Source organism: Anopheles merus, chromosome 2R (genome assembly GCF_017562075.2).
Source record: "Anopheles merus strain MAF chromosome 2R, AmerM5.1, whole genome shotgun sequence".
Taxonomy (NCBI): Eukaryota; Metazoa; Arthropoda; class Insecta; order Diptera; family Culicidae; genus Anopheles; species Anopheles merus.
Genome location: NC_054082.1, coordinates 47,961,335 through 47,988,349, shown reverse-complemented (window position 1 = coordinate 47,988,349; position 27,015 = coordinate 47,961,335). Strand labels below are relative to the sequence as shown.

Sequence of the window (27,015 nt, the reverse complement as noted above, 5' to 3'; positions counted from 1 at the left end):
ATAGACCGCTACTGCGAAACCAGAAGAGTGAAGAATAAGCGAGGAGTGGTGGAAGGAAGAGGGTAGAAGAGGGCTCCAGTTCCTCAATTGCAGTCTAGCGCTAAACACTGGGCACAATGATGTTTTTCAGGTTTACACACAGTTCGCGCTCGGCGTGTTGCGGATGCGGAAAAAGTGTTGCAGCCTGGTGAGTCTGTGTGGTGTCTTCTGAAGAGCACGGCACAAGTTGACGGACCTGTGTTTTACGATTTTTGCACGTAATAGGTAACGCTGCAATATACTGTTCCTTTCACGTTACTGTAGAGATGGGGGAGGAATTCAGTTAAAAAAGTATAAAACAAAGTGCTAAGAGTTACATTAATGCTTACATTTTTATTCAAATTAAAACTAGTTCAAAAAATTAAGTTATGCAAATAATTTACGGCATAATGGCGAAATGCTGATGAATGCATGCGGTGGTCCAATTTAATCAGGCATTTTGATCGGGCATCAGGTTCGTTGTGACGCATTCATAGGACATCGATTTATCTTTTAGTAAGTGTAAATAGTGCTAGTAAATTAACTTATTAGAAAATTAGTACGAAAATTAATAAATTATTACTAAAATAAAAAATGTTTTTATTATTACTAATTATTTCTAAATTATATTATTATTATTAATTATATATTATTATATTATTATTACTAAATAAATTAATTAATTAAATTATTACATGTTACATTAAATTACATTTGTAAGTAAAAAAAATATTACCACTCTATGTACTCTCTTATAACAACGCGGCAACAGGTAATGTTTCGTATTCTAATTACTTTCGTAAATCTAAATAATTTAACATCTTTGAAATAGTTTGTATCCTTGTAAATTAAGTTAATAGCAACGATTATATGTATAAATCCAATAAATGTATCGATACAAATAAAATGTTGAAGAAATTTAGAAGCATATAACAAAAAAACATAATACGAATTTTTTAATGAAAAAATATTAAAAATGATAGAATGAAACCAAATATAAATGTCTTTAAGCCAATAATAAAATTATGTTAAGCAAAGCTAATTCATTTATCAAGTAATTAAAATATTGATCATAATATTTGAGTAAATTCAATAAAAAGTAATTTTGTGAGAAGAATTTAGGTAACACGAATATTTTAAATAGGTAATGTAAATTTTCGCAACATAAAATTATTTAATGCTTCTTAGATTTAAAAAATGTTAGAAATAATTTATTATAATGCTTGATCTCTGGTTAAATGAAAATAAGTAATTAAGCTTAATTTATAATGCTTTAATCTAATGAAAAATTGTTCAAAAGCCTAAGTATAAAAATATGAAACTACAAGAAAAACCAAAGAAAAAATAGGATTTGGTAAACAAAGAAACAAAACAAATAATGAAAAAAATGAAAGAAAAGTACACAGACTTTTAAAATACTAAAGACGCTTATGACAATATCGGCCAGGGATCCACCTTAATTTTGAATTTAATCATCAATGTCGCATCGCAGCAATGAAGGCGTTTAGGTGGAAATAATGAGGTCGAAACAACCAGGGTCAATGTATTCTGCTGGCCAGCCATAGAGGTCCAGGGTCGGGCAGGTCCAGTAAAGCAGAGTAAAATTTCGCATTGTGTTCATCACGCGCCAAACCGTCACTTATTCATGATGCTCAGCGCCTGTAAGTAAAATGAACAAATTTAATAAAATATTCGATTCTGTAGAGAGCCAGCAGTCAGTAAAGGCCCCTAGTCCAACATGCCGTTTCCTTTCATTGTTGTAAAAAGGGTGAGCAGAAGCATCCTAGCATCATTCCGATTACCAAAGAGATTTGAGACATGGCCATGGCGGACCCTAACCATTACGTAGGTGAATGCAAACTCGTCGTCCTACGTTCCTTGTACGCAACACTACACCTCTCCATGGAAAGGGGTGGGCGCATGATGGTTGGCAAAAGGGAAAATCAGCATGCAAAGGATGTGAAGTTGAGAAATTACACCGAGGGTTAAAAGATGGCCGATCTATGCGCCAATGGTCGCGGAACTGTAGGGGTGTTGCTGGGGAGAGGTAGGTGCGCGATAGAAAATGGAGAAACGGTACGCTAGAGTCGCTTGAACAACGGGAACGTGGGATGCAGGTAGCAGGGATGGAGCGATTAAAAAAGATAGCAAAGCAAAGGAAGCGAGATAGACGGAAGGATAATCATCCCTTACGCGTGGGTGACCGAGTGGAGGGTGGAGACGTCCGGCACAACTGGCGTTTGGGTGAAAGTTTTTTTTAAAAAGGGGGAAGACTTTTTGGTCCCTTTTTCTTTTGCCGTGTAGTGCCGGGATAGAGTTTGTTCAGATTTTTGCCACTTCTCTGTGGCATTCCGTTGACTTCGAGTTTCGTTTTGTGCGCACAGTGAAGGTAAAAAGCGGGGGAGCATATTTTTCTCCTCGGCTCTGTTTCCATGCCACGCTACACCACTCCATTCCTTCCCATCCGCAGGGTTATGTAAAAGTGAGATTTTATATCGCAATGGCCTAAGGTCTCGCGCAGATCGTTCTCAGTCAGTACTGTTTTCTTGTTTTTATTTTGTGCTTGATAAATAGGAGAATAAGGTATATTAGCGTTGTGTTATCTGCTCCCGGACACGATGCGACTCGTAATTTATTTCAGCATATAATACTATATCAAAGGAAAAGATTGTTACCCGAGGCTAGAAAATCGCACACACACAGTACAATACGAATAAGAGGCTGAAAAATCGTAGTAAACGAGTTGTATTTAAATAATCGCTGAGAAGATGGTTGATAATCGCTCAATAGGCTAACAGAAGTAATTTACAGCGAAGTAATTCTAAACATGATTCAGAAAGTAAACGAAACTTCCATATCTGAAGTGGATTGTGATATGCAATTAGAAAACTATCTATTTTACACCGTTACAACTCAACGCTTCACAATCACGCTACATCTTAAATTATCATGAGAAAGAATCACACGTGTAAGAGTTTGACCTAAAATATTAGAAACAATTTGATAATATTAAATCTTTTGTAATATTTGTTTCCGTACATTTTGGGCTCATATGTTACATGTGTTACAACCTATGTACTTATGAGGTTCTTTAAATGCCTTACACATCAAGCAACCAAATAGTCTGACCTTTTACCATTAATTTTAATCAAGCATCTAGCTTGCATATCTAATATTTATTAATATTTGATGTATGTAGGTATTCGGATCATTAAATTATTTCAATAAGACGACACAATTGAACTGTATTCAAACATACTCTCTAAACAGCTTATATGTTGTAAATTCGATTAGAGGTAAGTGCTTAACACAATGGAAATATCATACACGAATTAGAGGATAGCATATTTAAGAGTAGCATATTTTCACGTTTTGAAGCATTAAAATCTTCTGAAAAAAGATTTCAGCAATTTGAAGCATTAAAATGTTCTGAATTTGAAATGTTTATGTCTGATAGTGTTTCCGAAATATACAGTTTGCAAATTGTCTGGCGAGTTTCTTGAACATGCTTATCAACTTATTAACTAAAATACAACATTATAAACAACATTAAGGAAGTTTTTCAAGTCGTTTATTTTTGTTCTCAGTATGCCATTGCATCGTTCAGTGCGAGATTTTCATAGAATTCTCTGTAACTTATTCCATCGCTATAACTCTGTACAGAAGAAACAGAAAATAACTGAAGCGTAAGATGGAAGAAATAATTAAACATGGCGTCTGTTTTCGTTTAAAACCCGGCCTTCTCACAGCATCAAACCACTACCACAATACCCAAGCATCCACCCTAGACTGCTGCCGTTTCGTCGGACAATGAATAGAGTCTTGGTTTGGACGTTAACTAGCTTTAGTTAGACTATCCCTTTTTCCACCTTCTTTTGTTACCTCAGTACAGAGTCCTTTGTGCCCTTAGTGTACTTGATGGCTGCTGGCAGAGGGATGGTAAACAGTCGAGCTCATGCATAAAACATGCTAGATATAATCCCCAACACTTTTCTCCACCGTTTACCGTAATCTGCGCAGTGTCCGTACGTTTAGCTCACTCACCAAAGAAGAAAACATATCTGGCAGCCTTGTGTTCTGCAGCCCCCAGCACTGCTGGGGAACACAATTGAAGTCTTTAGTCTGAAAAAATGGGGAACCAATTTCCGTTCATGTAAAAGCGTCATGGTCCGTGAGCGTTCCTTAAGGCATAACGAAAGAATATGCCAATCATGAAGGAAAGACTTTTTTGGATACAAAAATAGAGCAATAGTGAATTGAAATAACGATCAAACGTTTATTTGACTCGGACAAGAACGCTCAAACATATTCGACTGCAGCTCCAATGTAATGCTTTTAAACAAACATTTATTGATTAGAGTTTGCGAATTTAATATGACCGGCAGTTTACACACATTTCGACCATCTAGCAGACCGGAATGGTTGACCGCTCCGAGTCCCATCCACGATGCCGATTGCTCTGAATTCATAATCAAGCGCAGCCGGTTTTTGTCCCTAAAGAGCTCTATTATATTTAGGTCCTGGCCGTGTTACAAGCGCACCAGGCGTTGGCGTCAAGCATTCGTATCCATTCGCCCTGCCGGTACGGCCAAGTTCCGGTTCATCCAACGGGCAAACATTAAACCAACCCTGGCGTCTTCCACCTGACGTTTTGTCGGACCGGAGGGCTTCTTTCCCTATCCGACCCAAAAGGCCAGCACACAGTATGCCTGCCTAGACATAGAGCACAATCTTACGCACACTACCATATATTACTCTAGAATTTCATCTTTGTGTCCACCCTCCCTCCTTTCCCTCCCCATGTCCGGCTCCCTTCAGAGGGGTTGGTGAGTGAATATGGGTGGGAGAAAACGTATTAAGTCACACTGTCGCAGTAAACTGCGTCGTCACCAGCTCGTCCTGGTAGTCGTTTCAGGATCGTACGAAATCGTGCACCATCTTTATTTCACCCCTTTTACTGTCCGGTTCCCGTTGCAGCCATGTTGAAATTAACATGCCCACACAGACGCACAGACGCACTCACACTCACATGGTCACCTCCTCCCACTCCACATGAAAACAGGAACGTGTTTCCATTCGCTCCTCATCCCCCTAGCTTGCGAACCCTCCCCGCCTTCCTTTGGTACGGAAAACAAATTCCAAGCAGGCGGACCGAACTGACCAACGGCTGGAGCACACACGAGGTAGATGCCAGATAAGGGATCTTTCGTCCGAAATAATGTGCTGCAATTAAATGGAATGAGCTTTGGAACATCCGCCCTTTTTCCAGTGGGTTGAGTTTTGCAATAGGGGTTTTGTGTTAGAAAGAGCGAGAAAGAGAGTAAGAGCATCTGAGAGAGGCACAGGGGGGTACAGGGGAAAAAGAAAAGAAAAACGAAGTGAGCTGGAAAGCGGGGAAAGGATGAAGGTGGTCGGTGAAATGCTTGAGGCTAAGCCATACCGCCAGTGCTGCTCCCTTTTCGCCCGGTCGTTGCCTGGCAGCCAGCACATTTCCCCCGGACCACCAGCTAGCATGAAGAGGGTTGGGAAGAACGGAAAGCCGAAAATTTATATTCTAGAAATGTTTTTATTCCTTTTTCTTTTTCCCTCCCATTCCTCGCTCACGGACCCAAAAACTTCCGCTTCACTACGTTCCCCCCTTGTGCGTCCGGCGTTTTGTGCCGGGATTGGAAAGCTAGATTCGCCTTCGTTCTAGCTCAGATTTTATCCTCCCTTCCTAGGAGCGTCTGGTGGTATGACAGCGAGGTCGGCTGGTGGGTTCGAGATGAAAAACGCATGAACGGCATGGGCAAAGGCGGAAAGGCGGTTTTGGGTTTTATTTTTCCTATCTTTTTAGCCAGGCGCTGTATATTTTAGAAGCAGATAAGCGTACCGGTCACACAGAGGAAACACCTTATCCGTTTGCAAAAGGGGTCGAAATGGAAGTCGACACGGGGGCGTGGGTGGCGGAAGGAGGAGACCATGCTGGGGGAAGGAGAAGGGATGGATAAAAGTAAAGGGATATATCTTCCATCCGATGGTCTGCAAACTCGATCTAACCAGCACCCGCACCCTAGCCGACCCGCCACATTCCAAACTCCACAACGTTGGATAAATGCTTCGTTCTGGTTGCCTTCGTTGTGTTGTCATTGCGCGTCTCTGGCGTTGGAGGGAGACCCCAGCGTCCCTGCAGCGTTTCCCTTCCATTTGATGGTCTTTGCACGCAAGCACGAGAGCATTGCGTTCGAGAAGCAAAGACATGAATGGCATTTGGAGAGGCTGAGAGATGAGGAAAATGAAACGAAAGAATTCTTGAAGCTTTGTAGTACTGTTAAAGGGGATTAATGGAAGTACGCTTGTCAGTTACGGTGCCTCTCATTTCGGCCCAGCTTTGTAGGTGAGAGGAAAGGTGTTGTTTTCTTTTGCGGATGTTGTGGGAAATATATGTTTTATTTAAAATGACTCTGAAGAAAAAACTTTGAGAATTCGTTTACTTGGCAACTCATACCAGTTGGCTTTGTGTCCATAGCTCCTAGCAAAATAAATGAAAACTCAGTTTTACCAGAAATCAGGTTAGTGCTGTATTTTAAAATTAATTAATTCTCCATTCATTCTACACGATAAACAACAAAAAGAACTCATCGTTCGGCCATTTTTCAAAACAAACGCTTCTTTAAACACGGAGCACCCAAAAACCTCCGCATCCATCTATCATCGGTGTCAGTGTGTGCCGATCCTTCATTCGCCTTCAAAACGAGCCCGGCCTCAAACATCTACAATGCATTAGATATGAGCATAATTACCCTTCTATAAATATAAAATCGGACCCACTCGGCCGTTTGCTTGTGAACGCGCGACCCTTTGCCTCTCGCATCGGGGTGGGCAGGGGTTTTGATGTCAGGGCAACCCACAGCTTTTCATCAACCCATCGAGCGCACAGTGGATTCTTTCATTCAAATTAGAAAAGGGTTAGAGTGCTCTCTCTCGTTTGAAGTGTGTGTGTGTGAAGGGCGCTTCTTTTCCGTGCATTCAAATGCCGACCCGGGCGAGCGGGCAAATTGTGCCAGAAGTGTGGACGGCCAGCCGTGGGGGCGGGGTTCCGTTGCCCGGGAAAAGGTGTATCGGGAACGGTGGTCGTACTTTGGGAAAATGAGTTTTCAAAAACAGGCCATAGTAGACACCCGCCATCTTGTTTGCTTTGCTCTGCTTACGACCAAGACGCACACGGTTAGTGGAGTGAAGCGTTGTGAAATAATATTTAAATATTCATCCTTCGCTTGAGCTGAATTCGACAGCCGGGTTTGAGTGTGAAATCGCTACCAAGTAGGAATTGTACGGAGCGTTTCTATGGAGAAAGTGCACGAAGGGCGTGGAGGATGTTTGGTACGCAAATAAGCTGGGAAATTTTTGATTTGCACAACATGCGAGAAATGATTTCAAATCTTTGCCAAGGGTACCAAGGAAAGCTGTTCAGAATGGCTTTCTTTCTATATGTTGTTATACTGCAAACATGAAGCAAATTATTGTTGAAAGGTAAATTAAACACATTTTTAGTAAAGCTAACAAGATAACCAATCCTTAAATTTCCACCTCCAAGCTTGAAAAACTCAAACTCTTTTTAAAGCGAACCGAACCACGACCCACTCCTGTTCCTGTTCTCCATTGCTGTCATTCCCAAACAGAAACCATTCCTTTCGCTAGCGTAACTTATTTAATTCGAAAGTTGAACGAAGCAGTTACATAAAATATAATGAAAAATTAAAATGCTTACTTTGCTCCATAAATAAAACAGCACTTTGCTGCTTGCGGTCCTCTTCCGGGCAGACAGCAGATCGCTTCAGACCCCCGGGGGGAAATCAGTCTCTCAGTTTGCATACCGAGGACTCGGTACCATCTTCGGTACCAATGTGCGCACATTGCCGAGTCCACTTGAATGAAAGTGGCCATCGAAACGAGAGAAAATGCGGAAGATGGTGGAAAAAACTAAGATAAATGGTTTCGTTTGTGTCGGGTAGTTTTTTTCCCCGCTTCATTGCGCCTCCTCTTCCTTCTCATACGATCTCTCGGGGGTCCCTGGTACACGATGGTACACAATTGTACGGGGATGCTATCAGTTTCTGGAGAAGTTTCGCATCCTCTTACCGCACCATAAAATGGGGAATAGTATGTTGCGTTTCGTTCTATCTCGAGAATCTCGGTGGTGCACTGTTCCCTTCTATGTACTAGAAACCCTATGCAAAAACCCCTCATTTCCTTCAGGAAGAAGCGGCCCCACCTTTCCTCCTTTCAGACTGTCCGCTTGAACTCGGCTACTGTGAAAGTTTAAATTATAAAAGTGCCGTTTCCTTCCTGTAGTGCCGTTGAGAATAACGTCGCAACCGTTTTCTTTCCCACCACAGGACCCTCGTGCGCTTCGACCACATGTCACGTCAGCTTGGTACGTGAAACTTTATCCAGTTTTTTTTTTTCACTCATGCTATGTTTCCCGTTCTCGCTTTTCTGTTCATTAGAATTTTAAACATAATTTATTTTCAACATCGAGCCACCGGGTACCTTCATTAGACATTCTAGACAAGCATCGTCTAGAAGCGATGGAGTACTTTTCTCCGAGCTCCGTGCCTGAGTTCAACGTTGCTATTGGACGGACCGAGTTGGAGCCGAGAGCGTCCATACAAGACACCAAATCCCTCAAGCGTAGGTCCAGCTCTTTCCAGCTCTTTCCTACTGCTCATACAAACGCGTTTGTCGGTTCGATCATTTGCTTCAGTTGAGCAAGGATAAAATTCACAGCGAGACAAGACCGTATGAGATAGTGCTACGTCTACTGCTGGCAACGCTTGCATTATTAGAACCACTAGACACCCAGCAAGGGTCCCGAGCTAAGCTTATTCACTGGAAAACCATACTCCCCTCAGCACGGAGAGGATCTTCTTTTGCCCACAAACCCGAACAGGGGAAGGATTAGGAGCGGTCAAACCAAGATAAAACGGTGTTCTCTTGCAACTTGTAGCACGATCGGTGTGATACGATTGAACTGATGATAGCGTTAGGTATTGGATTGGACCCCGGCAGCCGTGGTATTAGGATATTGTAAGAGAAAAATACAGCTGAAAACAGTGAGTGGGTAATGAAATCGAAATGGGTAATCGATTTGTGAAATGCAATTGGTTCGGTTATTTTTGCAAGAAAGATAAGATTTAATAAAAAATGCAATTACAGTTTTTTGGATCATCATAATTGGAAGCGTTGTATTTGTTTACTTCAAAGTAATTACTTGATAACTTCAACAGTAAAATGACGAATTATTTCAAAAATAATAAATTTACAGTGTTTATTTCATTTAGTCAAGTGATGTTTTCGACAAAGGTATTAATACGGCGTCTTCATCCGCTATATTTTAAGCCTCGAATATACCGTGTCCCCATACGAAAGACTTGACTATTCTACTACGGTAACAATACGGCACTGAAAAGCAAAGCTCACTTTCACTGCTGGGCAGACCTTGACCGACAACGGTTGTTGTGCCAAAGAAGAAGAAGAAGAAGAAGAATTCAAAATCAAGGTCAAGCCTATAAGTTTGATTAAAAATTATGAAAATATTTTGTGAAACCTGTCAAATATAAGTACAGTGAAATATCTATACAGTGAAACCAAAAACAAGATAGGTGAATGCATTTTTAAAATCGTCCCAGAATTCACCTATCTCGGGTCAAAGATCAGTAACGACAATAGCAGTCATTCTACAGCCTGAGAAATCAGTTCATCTCTAATAATCTGTTGCGACGAACGAAGCTGGTACTAAATAGCCCATACGCTTCTGAGACATGGACACTGTCCAAATCTAATGAAACCCTCTTAGTGGCGTTCGAGATGAAGATGCTCAGTAGGATCCTTGGCCCCGTATGTGTGGAACGACAATGGAAGAGCTGTTATAACAACGAGTTATACAAGATGTACGGTGTACCGTCGTACAACGTATCAAACTCGCCAGGCTCCGGTAGGCTGACGATGTTGTACGCATGGAAACGGACGACCCAGCCCATAAAGTCTTTTTAGGCCGTCCACAAGAACAGAGGAGGTATGGTAGGCCCAAATTGAGAAGGCAAGATGGCGTGGAGGTGTACGCTATTAAGGCCTTGATTGGCGGACGAAGGAGCGAGACCGTAAGCGGTTTCGAACACTCCTGCGCCAAGCGATTGAAGCGCTGGATAATTAAGTAAGTAGGATAGAGATTTAAGGTTAACTATCAACGGACTTAGCTAAGAGAGATATTCATATTGTGGAAAACTAATAGAAGTGTTGCTATAAAGTATCCAAAAATCAAGGTAAAACATGGCATCCTTTCACCAAAATATTTGTCAATGTGCAGCTCAGAGAGTATTCGCCTTAAGGAGATTTTCATCTAGAAAGAAATAAAATGCATGAAATATGACAGGACCATTAAATTGTTTATTTTAAATAAACAATTCATCTTGAAGATACTACATTTTAGAGATATTTCGCTGTTTATAAATTGTTGATCTATCCATCTGTGTTATTCTGTGGAAAAAATCGTTAACAGTGAAGAATTTGTGTTACGTAAAAATAATCACTAACAATTAAAAAAAAACATGTTATTTGGTATCAGTTGCAAATGATATCAATTTTCCATTTGAAAAATCGAATCTGAGTTTTCGACTTCATGAAAACATGTAGAACTTCTCTAACAGCAACAGCTTCTTTAGCATCTGGCAAATAATCGTAAACTGTTTTTCGCTTTTCATGCAAAATCTTTCTGTCCTAAAACAACTGAAAACAGCTCATAACATTAAAGCGGAAGCAGTAATAACGCTAATTAAATTTAAAATTAAACAAACGGTCACAAAGCAGCATACCAGAACGCTTAGCTGTCGCATTATCGCCGTGAGTTTGCAAACAATGCGAATATCTGTATCATTTATCATAATTACGCTAAATCGTGTGGATTTAAAAATTGCTGTTTTCCAACAACATCCAATGCGGCTTCCTTCTGCGCTTGCCTTTACGCCTCAGAGACAACCCCTCTGCTTTTGCTTGGTTATAGCCCGAAGGACGGACGAACTCAACGAACATGCCCCCACCATACACACACACGCACACACACTCACGTATGGTAGGAAAAAAGTACGCAAATAATTAAGGAAAATAAATGGAAATTTCTCTGACATGTTTCTGATACCTTTGCTCATCTTTGTCCAGCTTCATGCTCCCTCGCGGCCTTTCCGCCCCTGCACCGCTTCTCCTCGTACTAGCTAGCATCTCTAAACGCGCGGCATGTGAACCAGCACAGTTTTCCCTGCGTCCGGAACGGCTTTCTTTTGCCGGAGCGCAATTTCCGAATGGGGTGATGTGTCGGCAAAATTTGTAGCATAAAAGAACTCATTCTCTGAGTCCCGGGTTGGACCTGGCCGGTTGGTTCGGTTGGTTGTGAAATAATCTCTCCACCTTCTTGCCGAGTGCGCCGAGCGAGCATGGAATGGGTGGGTCGATACGGCCAGGAGGAAACCCCCCGGACCTCGGAAGCGTACGCCATTGGTGACCATGATTGTGAATGTAGGTGTGTGTGTGTGTGTGTGTGTGTGTTTGTGTGTGTGTGTGTGTGTGTGTGTGTGTGTGTGTGTGTGTGTGTGTGTGTGTGTGTGTGTGTGTGTGTGTGTGGTGTGTGTGTGTGTGTGTGTGTGTGTGTGTGTGTGTGTGTGTGTGTGTGTGTGTGTGTGTGTGTGTGTGTGTGTGTGTGTGTGTGTGTGTGTGTGTGTGTGTGTGTGAGGGTGGCGACCATAATAAGGATCCTAAAACTTTTACTGCTGCGGTCATAGCGAAAGGCGCAATGTAGTTCGGATTTATTTTATTTTGTCCATGTACTGGAACACGGTGTGGGTTTCCTCCCTTTCGGAGGGCGAACCCTTCTCGCATTAGGGCACAAAAGGCAATATTTTTTGGGACTAGGGTTTTGTGTGGCACGTTCTGCCGGTCTACCGGCCTACAAACTCCCCCTTGTGCCACATAACATATCGCCCAGAGCATTGCTGCTTTTGCGCTGCTGTTGCTGGGGCCATTTTCCTCATGTTTATGTTGTTTGCCAAAACCTTTTCTGCGCCGTACCAACACTCACCAAATCCTTCCAAACGACGGACGAGTTTTGTCAGTTGCGTTTTTCTACCAAAAGACCTCGAACCCCCCCCCCCCACCCCTTTGAATGAAGGGCAGGCAAGCTCAGTTGTTACTGCAAATTATCCGAACGATATAAAAGAAACTTTTTTAATCCTTCTTTTTGTATTATTTTTATAGAGCACGAACTTGTGTGTGCGTGTGTATGTTCTTCGTTGGGGTTGCTCTGAATCTAACTCACAACCCTCCGCTAACGCCGAAATGTGGTCGTAAGGAATTTTTTGTTTTCAAATCGTATATTCTCTTACAACATCTCCCTCTACATCGCGTTACGTGCACAGCGATAGGATTGTTTTGGGGTTGGGCGGTTTGGCAACCACGGCTGGAACAGAGTAAATATCGCATGAGTATAGTAAGATCGACATAGCTTTAGGTTCAGCCTGGCCGTGGGAATGAGGGTTCGTGTGTTGGCAATGGCACGAGAAACGAACCTACCGCTCCTACTGATGCCAACAATCGACATCTTCTGCTGGGGCAGCACATCCATATGCGATGGTACGCCGGGTGGCTCATTTTCTAAGCCAAACAATGACCGCCCGTCATCGGACACTCTCGGTGGTAGCGAACTGATAGCGGACAATTTATGCAAATCATTTTCAGTACTATACGATGAGGGCAAAATAATAACGCTACCTTTTCTTCGGAGTGGTCTTGCGAGCACTAGATCGCTTTTTAATGCAAAGATAATTAAAATTGAATTATGAAATTGAATCGTAAAACGTATGTTATTCTTTGTTAAACGTGTTGCGTTGAGAAGATTTGCACTGTTTGGTATAATTTATGTGAAACGCAACATGGAAAAAGATCATTAAGAATATCCTTGCATATACTAAAAGAAAAATATATGCCTTTCATTATATGATCTTCTTTAAACATACAAGTACAGTAGTCTTTTTCTAAGTTACAAGTTACACAGTTATCGACTCACATGGATTTATAAAAACGTACTTTGTCAAATTTGACAGCTCCTGTACTTTATTATTTATTGATCATTAAGAATGGTTTAATTTCTCATATATTATTAATTTTGATAACTCAGGTGTGACCAATACTCTTACATGTTTATTTGAGAATTTAAAACGAGTATTTGTTATTGAATTCAAAAATACCCGCTAATTAGTGGTATTCTACTTGGGTGAATATTCAAGTCAAACTGATGTTTCAGGAATATATTAACAGCCTAACTCGGGAAGAGAGTGTATTTGCAAAGAAAAAAATGCAATATCCAGGTTTGTCAGATTTAATGTGTTTATATTCTGTTTACATTAAACTCATGAATGTTTGACAACACTTTTACAGGAATTCATGGAGTAAAAATATAAGTAATGTTTTTACTCGTTATGCGAAAATTTAGGATAATCTACCAATGCACAATGGGCAGTTTAGAACAAATTTCGGGATAAAATTATTTTTCCAGAAATTGTTAGTTTTTATCGTTTGTAGTAAAGAGTTATGATAGTAAATAACATTTTATATGTAGTTCGCATCCATACCACCAGGTGGCGCTACATAAAATAGTGTTTTAAGGGACCTTTGCTTAATTTTATTAATTTTGTGTGTTTTTTTTCTTGTATTTGTTGTTTCTAATAGTATAAACCATATTAAAATATACTGTAATGTTTCATAATATATGAACAAAACATAATAATTTTGAATAAGATATAATTTTCTGCTTTGTATAGGACAGTTGTAGCTAATTTTCATCACTTTTACTCATAGGTAGTACAAATATTAAAATTTGACATACACAACTTAGGTGGATGCTATTACAAGCTCCTGACGTCTAGTTCTCATTTCTAAAGACATGAATAAAGGCATTTAAATAATTAGATAGAGCAGGTACATTGAAATAAAGTACTTCCCAAATTCATAATGAAAAGCAGCTCATATTGTTTGTCTTTGAATATTCATTCTATACTTTTCCAAGTCCTGTACTACCTTCAGAAGGGGTGATAAAACTAAACATTGTATGTTCTTGGTTTTACAACTATCCGAAAAAATCAGAGTTCAACAATAGCTACAAACAAAGTATTTACTTCATTTGTAAAGTTAAACTCTGTCTTTGTTTTAGTGCGTGTAGCTACTGATATTGAATTGGTTAACGAATCAGAGGAATACAGCTCATTATACAAAATGTCCTTCTGGATGCATTTTCTTTCTTGCAAAATATTCTTTGTAGCATACTCCCCTCTATCCTTATATTTAGTTTGTCATCACTTTTGGGAGTTTCTTCTCCCAAAACGCCAATAGATGCTGGTGCATTCCGTCGATAATCTGGAGTAGGACCAAAAGTTATTTGGTTCTGATTTGCTTCATTATATTTAATAATAAAGTTAGGTTAGAATAGAAATTTACATTTTAGATAAGTACATGAGCTGAAACTAAGATACACAGCTTCGTAATGGAAATTAAAATCACGTAGAATATAGTTTTGTGGAATACACTAAATACGCTACACTAGGCTCCTATGGAGCCGCCTAGTTGCGTATGTGTCTGTTTTTAGAAAAAGTTGATGTGAAAAAACTTGAATAAAATTCGCGTTCGCAAACTTTCGCAGAATATTTCTTCACAGATTGATAGTATATATATTACACTATTATGTGACATATATGAGACAACGCCACTCTACGCCACTTTCATAATGGCATCATGTCAAAAATTAAAATGATGAAATTTTTTAGGAAGTTTCTTCAGTTATTATCGTATATTTTTGCAAAAAATTAACTTAACTCAAAATCTTTAATGTATTTTTAAAGCTGACCAAATATCCTTTTTAAAATGTCTAAACTTATCAAAATCGGTTCATATTTGAAAAAGTTACAAAGGTTCAAAGTTTTCCAAAAAAGTGAAAAATTTTCTGCGTTTTTTTAACAAATCTCGACTTTGAAAGGTTTTTTATAGAAAACCAGAAAAGATAAAGAGCTCATATTTGGTATTTTTCTTAGCTTAACCCTTAGTATTAAAACCTATTATTTGGAATTGCGCTATTACAAAGTTGATTTTTTGAATTTCATCCCGGCAAATGCCCATTGTGAAATGGCAGGTATAGATTCTAATCAGCTATTTATTTGGGGTTGTGGCTAAAATCATGTCAACACTTGATACAAAAACATACGTTTAATACGAACCCTCAGATTAGCTAAGCTAATCTGCTTCAGCTAAAATTATTTCAGCATTAAAAATTAGACAACAAACTCCGACTCGTCGCTTGATTAGGTAAGCTCACGAATGATTGATTTTAATTTGTCTGAACCATCAACATTCTTTCAAGAGATTATTTGATTTGATTTTTCAAATTATTTAAATTACTATGCCCCTTTTCAATCGGAAAAAAGAACTACCTTTATGTAATTTCATGACAAATATTATTGATTGAGCTTGATTTATTGTATTGGTATATTTTTATTGCTGTCTAATTCACATTACAACTATTTCCAGACGCTTTTTATCATGCTGTTTAGTTAAACGCTAAACGTCCATGGTTGACTGACAGTTCAATTAAATAGCATGCGTTTAGCAATGGAAATGGGCACGCCCATGTCTTCATCAGCGGACCATTAATTCCTTAGAGTTATAATTGGAGGAAAATGTGATAACTCATCACAAAATGTATACCCAAAAACACATCATAAAACAAATTTATTGGTTTCCTCAATTCTAATAGTACTAAAAAAATTAAGTACATATTTGTTTGAACACAATGTGGTGGAAAGTAACTGTTAAATGGATACAAACCGGATGATAGAAATGGTTCCATTGGCCTGTCATTTCAGATTTTCTGGCTTGAATGATAGGACCAATAAATGGAGAAAAATTGTAAAATGTGTATGATTATTTTTTGACGAGTGAAATAGACAGGCATCGCATAAATTTAGAAACAGCTGCTGAGCTGTATTCTGTACAATGTGAAACAGAAATGTCTAACTTTGTAAAACAGAAATTTAAACAGAAAGACAATTAAAAATGCATTCACTTAAAGAAATGGATGAAGGGCCAGTGTTGGGAACTAAAACCAAGGCGGATTAAATTTCTTGCCAAAAACGATTTATTGTACTTTTACGCGCCAAAAAATTTGTCCGTTTTTCCGCGATTGGTTTAGAAAAGGGCTCGTTCCTATCTTGCGGCCCTTTTTAACGCTTTTTTTCTGTTACGCTTCGTGCCTTGTTCGTGTACTGGTCGCTCGTTTTAAAACGTCCCGTTTATGGCAGGTAGTTGGAACGCGAGATTCCAACACCCAGACTAAAATAATTTGCCATGAAAGTAAAGTGTGTCCAAAAATACAAGGTGGTAGTTTCATAACAAGTAATTCATTCCAACCATTCGACTCGTTGTTCGACACTTTCATGACCAAAGGTTTTTTTCTCTTACATGGTTCTTGAATTATTATCGAATCGATAGTTTTACCGACATAATGTCAAACTAAAGTATATTTGATGGAGCCAAATGGATTTATGAGCGAATTATAAATAAAATAACTTTTTGGAAAAATTATTTTACTTTATATTCACAATAGTTTTGGCTTCTTCACCCTTCGAAATCTTATGATCGTGAAAGGGTTAAACAAAGTATGGAAATCATAGAGTATAAAGAATCTCTTAAAATGAATGAAAAAAAAAACTAAGCAAACCATGTAATACATTCCGCCTTCTAAATACCGCCCAAAGCCACAACAATTAATTTCATGGTTTTTCAAGCCTGCAACTTTGACACACCTGGTTACGAGAAAATCATACGCAAAAAAAACTCTGAGGTATCATTGTTGCATCCTTTGCTGCTATCGTAGCATGCCGAATAAAGCATTGTACGAAACCATTCGTCCACCATCGGCTCTGGCCCTTTTCTGTGATGTGAATGTGTGCATGTGACTATGTTTGTTTTACGAACGACCGGCGTGCGCGGAACAACTCGCCGTCTCGATGCATCAGTATGCATCGATGCCGGTTGAACTGCACGAAACGTTCAATTAAAAAGCATCACAAAACCACTCTAGGTGAAGGACGCCTGTGACACTGCCAGTGCAAGTGTGGGCGCAAATTTGTTTGCTTACAATTTTATTTTATTTTTCATTCATTCTGTATGTCGTTTTGTTTATGTTCCGCTCATTTGCTGCAGCTCTAAATGACGAGATATCTTTATTTAATCTCGCTCATTTGGGTCAATAACACGATGATAATGTTTCCTAATTTTTAAATTCAACCCTAACTTTCGCAGCCAAAAAACAACGGTGCTTTAAACGACAGATGAAAGTAAAGCTCATGAGAGATTGATCTTCTTCTCCTATTTGGTGTCCTTCGCAGACATGCTGTATGCCGACCTATACAGGCCTTCGAGTTTTAATTCATTACCACACAGTCGAATAGTCAAATCCTTGTTACGGGGAGACGGTCCGTCCGTCCATTCTGGGTTTAAACCAATGACGGGCATGTTACTGAGTCGTACGAGTTGACGACTGTACCACGGGACCACACCGATGAGAGATTGGTAGACAATCCATTTAAACTTATTGAATTCGGCTTGAATAGACCAGAGGAAGTTGAATGCATTATTGGATGTATATGAATATTAACACTTTAACGGTCACGCACATCACTGAAGTGCGATGAAGAAAACATTGGTTGACGGCCGAGCACACCACTGTGGTGCGATGTAGTTTTTCGCTTCTCGCAGTTTATTGTATACTGCGTTTTTCATTATTTAACGGCATTTTTATTGCTATAGCAAATACATTTCACAGCTGAATCCTGCCCAAATTACTTTAAACAGAATAGAACAACATAACACCCCGACGAACCACGCAGTTTTCGTTAGAATAATTGCTGCGGCGCCTGGTAAAGAAACGAGTGCGAAGTGTGCAGCCGTCAAAGTGTTAACACACAAAATACAAAACACTACAGTGACACTGTATTTCACAATATCTTGTTTTAAAATGTATAGATTTTGAAAGGTCAAAATCATTTTATTCGTAAGCAATTTTAAACATTTAGTAACCGTTTTCCAATATTAAATGAGAAAGTTTAAGAAATTTGAAGAAAGTTTAATTACGGTGTTATTGTAATTTTGGTCCCAATGCGTAATAAACTTTTGATATAAAAAATACTGCATTTTGTCACTGCTCCAATTCTCGTACATCTACTTGTTTACCTCTCAAAGGAAACAAAAGCCTACAACACTGGGAAGAAGGTTTTATTCAAGCGCCTAAAAAAACAGTGTACAAAATCCTTAACCTATACGTCGAAGAAATGCTATTCGTTATGCATGTCTAAATGCATGCGTTGCCTACAGCCATGAAGCGCAGACAAACGGTATCACGATCCAATCCCATATGGTTGGATGATAGACGGTGCCATTAGTTTTCGCGAGCTGTATCGCGGATATCGCGGTATTCTGTGCCTCTTCGCACGCTCTAAAACTGATACTTTCTTTACCCGAGGATTGGCAGCGGCTGAACATCCATCGTACGCGAAAGGGCTGTGCTAATAAAAGAGAAAAGCCTTCTGGCACACAATTCGTCCGCTTCGCCAGCGAATGGGAGGGTTATCTATTCCTTTTACTACGTACCTAAAGAGCCACGCAAATGCGAATAAAGTGCATTTTTCGAGCACACCTGGTATCCATGCTTTGTCCTGGATCTGGTCTTGCTACCAACGTGTGCATTGGTTTCGCTTTTCTAGCGATTGCAGCTGCACATGCAGTGTACGTGGGTGAGAGCGTTTTTTTATTCCGTTCGCGTTTATTCACTACCTTCCCAAAAGGGCCCGAGATGGCGAAGACGAATAAACCAAAACAAAAACGCATGCAAAACAGTCCACCTTTCCAATGTTCCCGCATTCAATGGATGCACCCAATCAGGCTTCATTCTTGAAAAACGCGCTGCAAGATGAGCGCCGATGCAATGAACAAAAATATGCCCCTTTAGATTAATGCCTCGCGGAAGCGAGATTTTCCGTCGCGTTTTGCGCCAGGATGCATGCGATGGTTGGGGTTACACAGCTATGCTCTTTGTAGTGCGGGTTGGGCACAGGCACGCGAAGAAGCGGACGAGAGGCAATCTAAACATCGCGAATTCGATTAAAAGTGAACGTCAGATTCTCCTGCTGCCGAAAAGAAAGAAAGAGCATAGGACTGCAAATCCTGTCGCAGGCACGGTGCGTCCTACGGCGCGATTCTCTTGAACCATGCCACTGTTGCAGGAAGAATGGTAGTTGGTCTTTTTTGTTTTTTGTTTAGGTAGAATTCACAAGACATGCATTTGGGTTGGAATGTTTTGTGCAGCATCGATGCAATGTTCGGACGAGTGCAGACGTGAGATAGTATTATGTTTGGGAATTTCGATGAAAAGGTTTGCAATACGGTATGATACGTTGAAGATATTCTGATTCTTTTAAATTTCTTCCTACGGTTCCTACACTAATGAGACATTTGTTTTTTTTTTATTCTGATTTTCTGATTGCAACAATTGAGTTCTTTTCGTTCTTGATACTAATTTATAAATTAATCGAAAACTTTGTAAAATACTTTAAAGAATCATAACAAAATACAAGAACTATCAATTTTAATTTTTGAATTGTATGAATAAGTCTGATATATGAACTGCATTTGATGGGGGATAAGACACTCCAGGACCTGTTACTGTTTTTTTTCTGTCAATTGCCATTCATTTTAAGAAAAAATTGAGCCCCAACAAAGAAGGCTCCGACAGAACGTTGGCCGTCACGATATGCAGCTGAATAAAAGGTATTAGACGGAAAGTAAGGATGAAAATTTCGGTAAAAAACGATCTGCAATCCCTTCTTTCCATACCCACACTCCATCATTCGAGTGCATTCGCGAGGTTCCGCGATCCGCGGGTAAAAATAGAAAATGCGAACGTCACTGTCTCGCGTCATCATGCAGCCACCATGCATGGTCAGCATTTGGGGAGGGAAAAACACGGTATGCTTGCGAGAGAATAATGGGTTGGCCGGTGCAGTGTGAAGATAAAAGCCCTGCCTAACGATCGGATGACACACACACACACACACCGGCACGAACACACACATGCACAGATGCTTAGGTTCGACTGCAGCGTCCACTTGGGGCGGAGTGGCATAAAATCAGGCCTTTTCACTGATGGCCGTTTCATCACGACCTGCCAACCTGCCACCGCAGATACCTGAATACGATCTCCCCTTCCTGTTCGCCCTGCAGTGCCAGCGTATGAAGCGATTGCACTTTTTGCCGTAGTTGTTGTTGTTTTTGTGTGTATGGCATCGGTAGTGGGAAAAAACCGGGACTGAGGACAAAAAATAAACGAGCGTGCGGAAAATGCGAACGCGCGAACAAATCTCGCGCCAACCGTGCACTTCCTCACGCGTTCAAGAGCCGTTTTTCTCGCTTTAATTCGAGGGAAGGATTATGTTTCCCTCCGGAGGTTAGAAGCTGGTTTCGGTATCTTCATTTTCCTTGACACGGTGGTGTCTTCCGCAGCTGCACGCGAAAAGCGAACGACATAGGGATGCACGGGGTCTGCATGTATGCACTTGCATGCGCTGCTGCAACGCTTAGCCGTCTGTTTTTTGTTGCCTAACACACACACACACACACGAAAGATCTCAGTGACTTGCATTGATTCGCGCTCCTGACTGGGTTCAGTGAAATTATTCCAATTGAACATTTGCATGTTGTATGAACTATGATGGTTGATGTTTTAGTTGTTTTAAGGGTAGTTTAGCTAGAAATTGCATTCATTGTGTGTTTTCAAACATGCTCGTTCGATAGTATGCTAAGTATGTAGAAAAAAAATTGTTTTTCTTGATGTACCAAAACGAAACAGGCGATTCTAAACGAAATACGTCCTTTTCAAAACTATTTCATCGCACAATTTAGTACAATTTTGATTCCAGTTCAAAACTACGTTCAAATTACCATCCATTCTCAGGTGCTCTAAAACATCCTTTAACCTTAGGGGAATAACCGCCCTTTGCCAGCTACAACTTTACCGCCTCGTATAGTTTTACCGTTCAGAGGGAGGGCAAAAAGATAAGAATAACTAATTACTTCAAATATCTGTAACTATTTGCACCGTATACCTTTTAAACCCCCGGGCGCAACTGTTAGCCTCGTTTGCCCTGGTGTCTGCTACGAACCAGTGGGCTATGAGGTGTATGACCACGGCCCAGTAGTGCTGCAGTATCGCCCGCAGATATTTTTCGAGAATTTATCTGCGACCGAGTGGCTTTGAGTGCGGGTTTGCTTGTTTCGTTTGTTTTAACTTGAATGTTGTGTATTTTATCGTGCGATTCTCTGCATTACTTAGCTGCGCTGGTTGGTAGGTAAATGGTGTAAGACTTGGAAAAGCTGATAAACGAACGAGGTGAGATAGCAAAGCTGGCGTTCATTTATAATCCAGTATACAGTATGGTGGTGCTTACTGATTAGGTAGGCTACACTACCGATTCACAGCAAAAATGTAAAGAACTTTACATAGAGAGCAACATGAAATACATAGGGTCGTTCTAATGTTAATAAGGAGTGAATGGCTGGCAAGAAAAATTCAAGATTTCATTTTGATATAAACATTTGTTTAAAGTAGAGATTGCAAAAAAAAATATATAAATGTTATTGTTTAGTATTCTAAAACTACCTGCTCACCCTGAAAACTTAAAGAGACCCCAGATATTAGGGATATATAGAACAATAAAATACATAAACAAATAAAACTGATCATAAATGGTTATACCCCTAAATATTCTCATTTAAGTCTAGGAAACGTGTAATGACCAACAACATTATGAAGGTACGTACGTCAAAGAAAAACAAACGTTTAATCCATTTTAAATAAATGAAAAAAGTTTGGAATTAATAATAGCAACACATTTTTTGTAATATACTAACAAATTTAGAATAAAATTAGTTTCAAGGTTTTTTTTTGCTTTGCAATACTGATTTGTGAACAATTTATTAAATGTGTTGGTTAAAAACAATAGTTTCAAAACAACTTGCAAAACTTGCAAACATTCTGTATTGGGTATACAGCAAATAAAACATCCATCGTTAATGACTTGCAAAATATTTTAACTCGTAAAACAAAATCAACAAAAAAACTTATTTTTTTTTAAACTATTTTCAACATAGTTACAGACATTTTTAATGATTTTTGAAGGAAATTTACATAATGTGTAGGTATTGCTCTTTATTCTGTTTCGAATTTGATAGCAGTACTTTTACATTAGATTTGTTGCCTTGATTTTTAACATCCTAATGATAGTTTCTCAATAAATTGATGACGCAAGCAAACATAACTTCCATATTAAGATAATATACACTGTCTACAAAGCTTATTTTGTTTGACGATCCTTGTCCTTTTTTCGACAGTTATGTTGTTATTGCCTTTGTCAATTGATTGAATGATTCATTCAATTGAAAATAGGAGTTCTAGTTTGAAACAATCGGAACATGGCGTGCATGCTACTAACTAAAGCCTCGAAAGCCAACCTGTACGGGCGTATAACGTTTACGCCAAATAAAAAAAGAAAAAGAAGTCTACTAGTTTACATGTCCGCCTTTTAAGAACCGGCGGGTCCTTCTAATATAACGCTTTATCGTCTTAATGATTTTCATCTTGTCGAGAAAGTTTTTTCATCATTCAATCAATATCAATAATTTATAATGACAATAACAGTTTACAATAGGTCCATCATTAAGTAACTATGTTATTTGGAGTATTAACAAAATAAAATATAAAAGCCATTGTCATTGAAGTTCAAAAACAAATGGGAAATTAATTACGTTATTCAACAGCACTACAGAATTACGTTAATATTTTTCTTTACAGTATTTTTTCTGATCATAATCAACATGCTCAATATGGCCGTGCGAAAATGAAATATTCATACTTTTTTCTAGAATTGTATAAATTTACAAATGCTCCAATCTCAATTTTTCATTTCATTAATAATTTAAATATTAAGTATTATATTGCATTTCTACGCACTGATACTATTAATGGAAAATGGATAATTTTGACCAGCCTTGGATAACATATTCAACCTTCAAATAAATTCATGGCGCTTCGAACGAAAAATGGCATCGTTTAAAGCACGGTCCAATCATTACCCAATTATTAAACTATGATGTGGAATCTCATTTGTTTCGATTAAAGCCATTGAGCTATTGATTTTCAATCGACAGCCGACACCATCGTCCCCGTTTTCCCCTCGCAGCAGGATGTCGATGTGCTCTCCTTACCTAACTGTGTCCGTGCGCACCTTTTGTTTCTGTTTGCAAAAGTGAAGAAAACGACCACGTTTATCAGGTGGTTCAACTTGTCCGCTTTTCTTTTTGCCTGCATGCTCCCCCATTCCTTTCCCAAACAGTTTCCGGCCCGAGCTCGAAATGAATAAATATATTTGTCATCAATAAAATCAATAATTATACAAACGGTCCCAAACCATGCGCCCTTAGCTAGCACGGCAGCCGTGCTACCAAAATGGTGAGCTGCACCAACACATGAAGTACCTTTCCTTATGTAGTGTGGCGCTTCTGCATATAGTTTCGTTTGTTTAACGACGGACTAAGGGAAAGGTAAGAAAATAAATGAAAACAAACTTCCCTATAGAAAGCAGAAGTTATCAGCTTTCACACACATACAGACGTACACGTTTACTTTCTGCATCAAGGAACGCTTGGCAGAGGTAAAGTAGCAACTCGAAAGGACATTGGCAACATTCTGCTGGTCGGAAATAATGAGTTACTTCACCGTCGCATCCTTACCGTTGGGATTTGCGTCTCCTATTTGCAACAAATTTCCTCCTGTTTCAAAAAAAAACAAAATGCTAGAAGGTAATCTCGGTTCCTTGTCCGAGACGCCATTCCTCACCCTTGTCATCATACGGTCCAGTGGGGGTGCGGGTGTGAGCGGGTGTAATGTGCTAAGGGTAAACCTGCCTGCTAAACACACAAAAATGGTTGCCAGGGCTCGGAAGCGAACGCAAACGCGTGCGCGCGCACTCCCATTCTTCGGCAGCTCTACAAACACATTCAAATACAGCGTTGTGTTAGTGATTGCGCAAGGAAAACATGGTTTGCAATAAGCGAAAATAAAACTTGGTTCGTCGAAAGGTGACCGATACAGGAGAGTGCTCACCACTAGAGTTGTACATTACTGAAAGAATGGTGGAAAATGAGTACCTTCTCTGAGGAATCGATCGGTGAAGCAAGGATGCGAGCGCCATTCCAAAACTGCGGGATAAACAAAAAAATAACTCTCAATCTACCCTCGCCATATTTGCCACCCTCCTGCTGCTTCGAACAGTGATGGCCGGCTGCTACATCACGCACACCAGCGCACTCTAACACAAACACACCATCAGCAAAGGTGCGCATTTCCTGGCGCGGGCAAAAGGGAAAAATGGTTTGCTGATCCTACTGCTGCTGGCGTTGCGTGCTCACCAATGTATGGCGCAACTACAGTTGCAAAACGCTTCACCCTCTCACTGACTGCGCCCACCGACTAACACCCCTTTTCCTGCGAGAGCTGTACGCGCGGTGGTGTGGTAGCTCTTTCACGCTAGTAATAAATGCGAGCGACGAGAAAAAGGGGGAAAACACAAGGCATGGTTCCAGCCGACGGAAAAAAAAAAACATCGCGCGCTGGCTGTTTGAAATTTTCCGTCGTCTTTTTTCTAACCAATCCCAGTCGCAATGTAGGTGGAGCTTAAAAATTAGTCTTTTTTTCGTCGACTCGTCGCTCGTTGCCGTTTGGTTTTTTCTAACCATTTCGGCCATATTTCTTTTTTCCACCTTTTTCGTTGTTCGTTTGGAGCGTAGATTTTCAGGTTACGATTCTCGTTCGCTTTTTCCCCAGTACTCCACCGGTCATGGGCGCACTGTTGTTGGGGGCTCTGTTGAGGACGCTACTGGTGCTTCTCTGTTTCGCTTCCAGTTTGGTTTGGCGTTGTTCACTGTTTTATAACCTTCTGCCGGTGCACAAGGTGATATAAAATTGCTGTGATATTTTTCCATTCTCTTTATATTTGCCCTTTATCTCAGCTTCTTCTTCACATCGGAAGGCTTTTCTATCCCCTTTCTCCCCAATTTTGCAGTCGTATATGTGTGTGTGTCCGTTTGTTATATTTTGAATATTTTGCAAAAAGTACATGCCTTTTCCTGCTTTTTTGCATCACCGCTGGTGATGGATGATACACTCGAAAACGGTTTGTTTGTGTCCGTGTACTGTGCTTAGGTAAATGTTTTACATACTATGGTTAGACTTTTTTGTCTACTGCTTGGTTCTGATCCGATACATAAACACTTTCACATTCTCAGTAAAGGGGTGTTTTTTTTGAATCATTATTCTAATAATTTTGTAACTACTTACAACGGCGACTGCCCTTAACGGATTGCTAAACCGTAATGCTCATGAAAATGCAATTTGACTATTATGCTGACTCTAGCGTAAGCGTGGAATAGTTTGCTGGAAAAAAATCTTATAACCTCAGGAATAAAAAGGAACGCCTTAGTGACGCACATGCGACGTGTGACATCTAACTCTCTATACATGTAGCTATCAAACAATTAAAAGTAAAAACAAACGTGACTCTGACTTGTATTGAAAAGTAAAGCTCAAATGGTATAGCGCACGTCTTTTAGATTCAAACACAAATATAAAGAACCTACCATTCTTCAACACCATTTTCAACTATGCACCAGTAACATTGTTTATCAAGTAACCTCTCAGTTCATTGATCAAACTTAGATCAAACATTGATGTCAATTTTCTTTCGGTATAACGCAATAACCGTGAGTGTCCCTTATAGAAGCGTCGCTTATAAACAATATTATTGGAACATAGAGATGCTGTCATGCAAAGTGCACATATTGGCAATAGTGCATCATGCATCTACGCATGTTTAAACACATTCTCACACAAGTGTTTCTACATTCCCTACTCAAATTGATTTGACTCGATGGTTGTGAAATCGATGATTAATGAAAATTCTTCTGTTCATGATGAAAGGAGTGCAAAATAAACATAATCATATCCAGCTCGGGGAACATGGAGCTCTATCGACAAGTAATACGCAATTTTATTTATAGATTTGCAAACAACTATCATCCTTCTATAAGCAATACGGCCGAAGCCGTTCTTTCTGAATAATTAATATCATCCTTCTATACGGAGGCTGGATTTGGATGAGATCTAATCGGGACAAGTTATTCTAGGATTTTAAGTTTAGGCATTGTAGCTATACAAATGGAAGAAACAATATATTGGTGAAAAACTCACAATTATGTTAATTTTTGTCTCAAAATTGTCCAATATTTTAATTGTTCTTTGTAAAATTACCTCATCAATGGAAACCCATCTCATTAGCACCATAATATGACAGAAAGCGCTAGAAGTCGGTGCCGCTGGTGACTGAACGCTAGAGCTTCCGCTGCTGAACACTAGAGCGCGCTCGCTTACGCCGACTTTCGCCAGGAATCGTGCACGATGTCGATGTAGCGAGTCTGCGAGACAAATATCCTCCGAATGCGGAGCAAAGCATTCGCAAACACGCGCGCTACCCCCAGGTGAGACTTGTGTGAGTCTCGCAATTCTGGGTGGTCGTTTTTTTTTCACCCGTCCACCCTTAATTTCCACCGACAACCTGGACTCTTCAGCTACCCATCGCCATCCGTCCGGTGACAACAATGTTTTTGGAATAGCGTCGCTCGTAGATATGTACATGTATACGCGCGTATGTTAGCGTCAGGATGGAGGAGGGTAAGCGGAAGGCCATCCCACCCTAACTACATACTATGCTACGCACATGAAACCTCATATCCTCATGTGGACGAAGATGAAGTAAT

General features: G+C 39.8%; 1 long non-coding RNA gene across 1 annotated transcript in view; it reads right to left on the bottom strand.

The window, feature by feature from the left end:
* Positions 1–714: 714 nt before the first annotated feature.
* The window catches only part of LOC121603538, a 43,220-nt gene continuing 16,919 nt past the window's right edge, over positions 715–27,015 (bottom strand). Inside the window, exon 3 of the long non-coding RNA XR_006006680.1 lies at positions 715–1,677. This is a non-coding gene — a long non-coding RNA (uncharacterized LOC121603538). The remainder of the gene's footprint in view (positions 1,678–27,015) is intronic.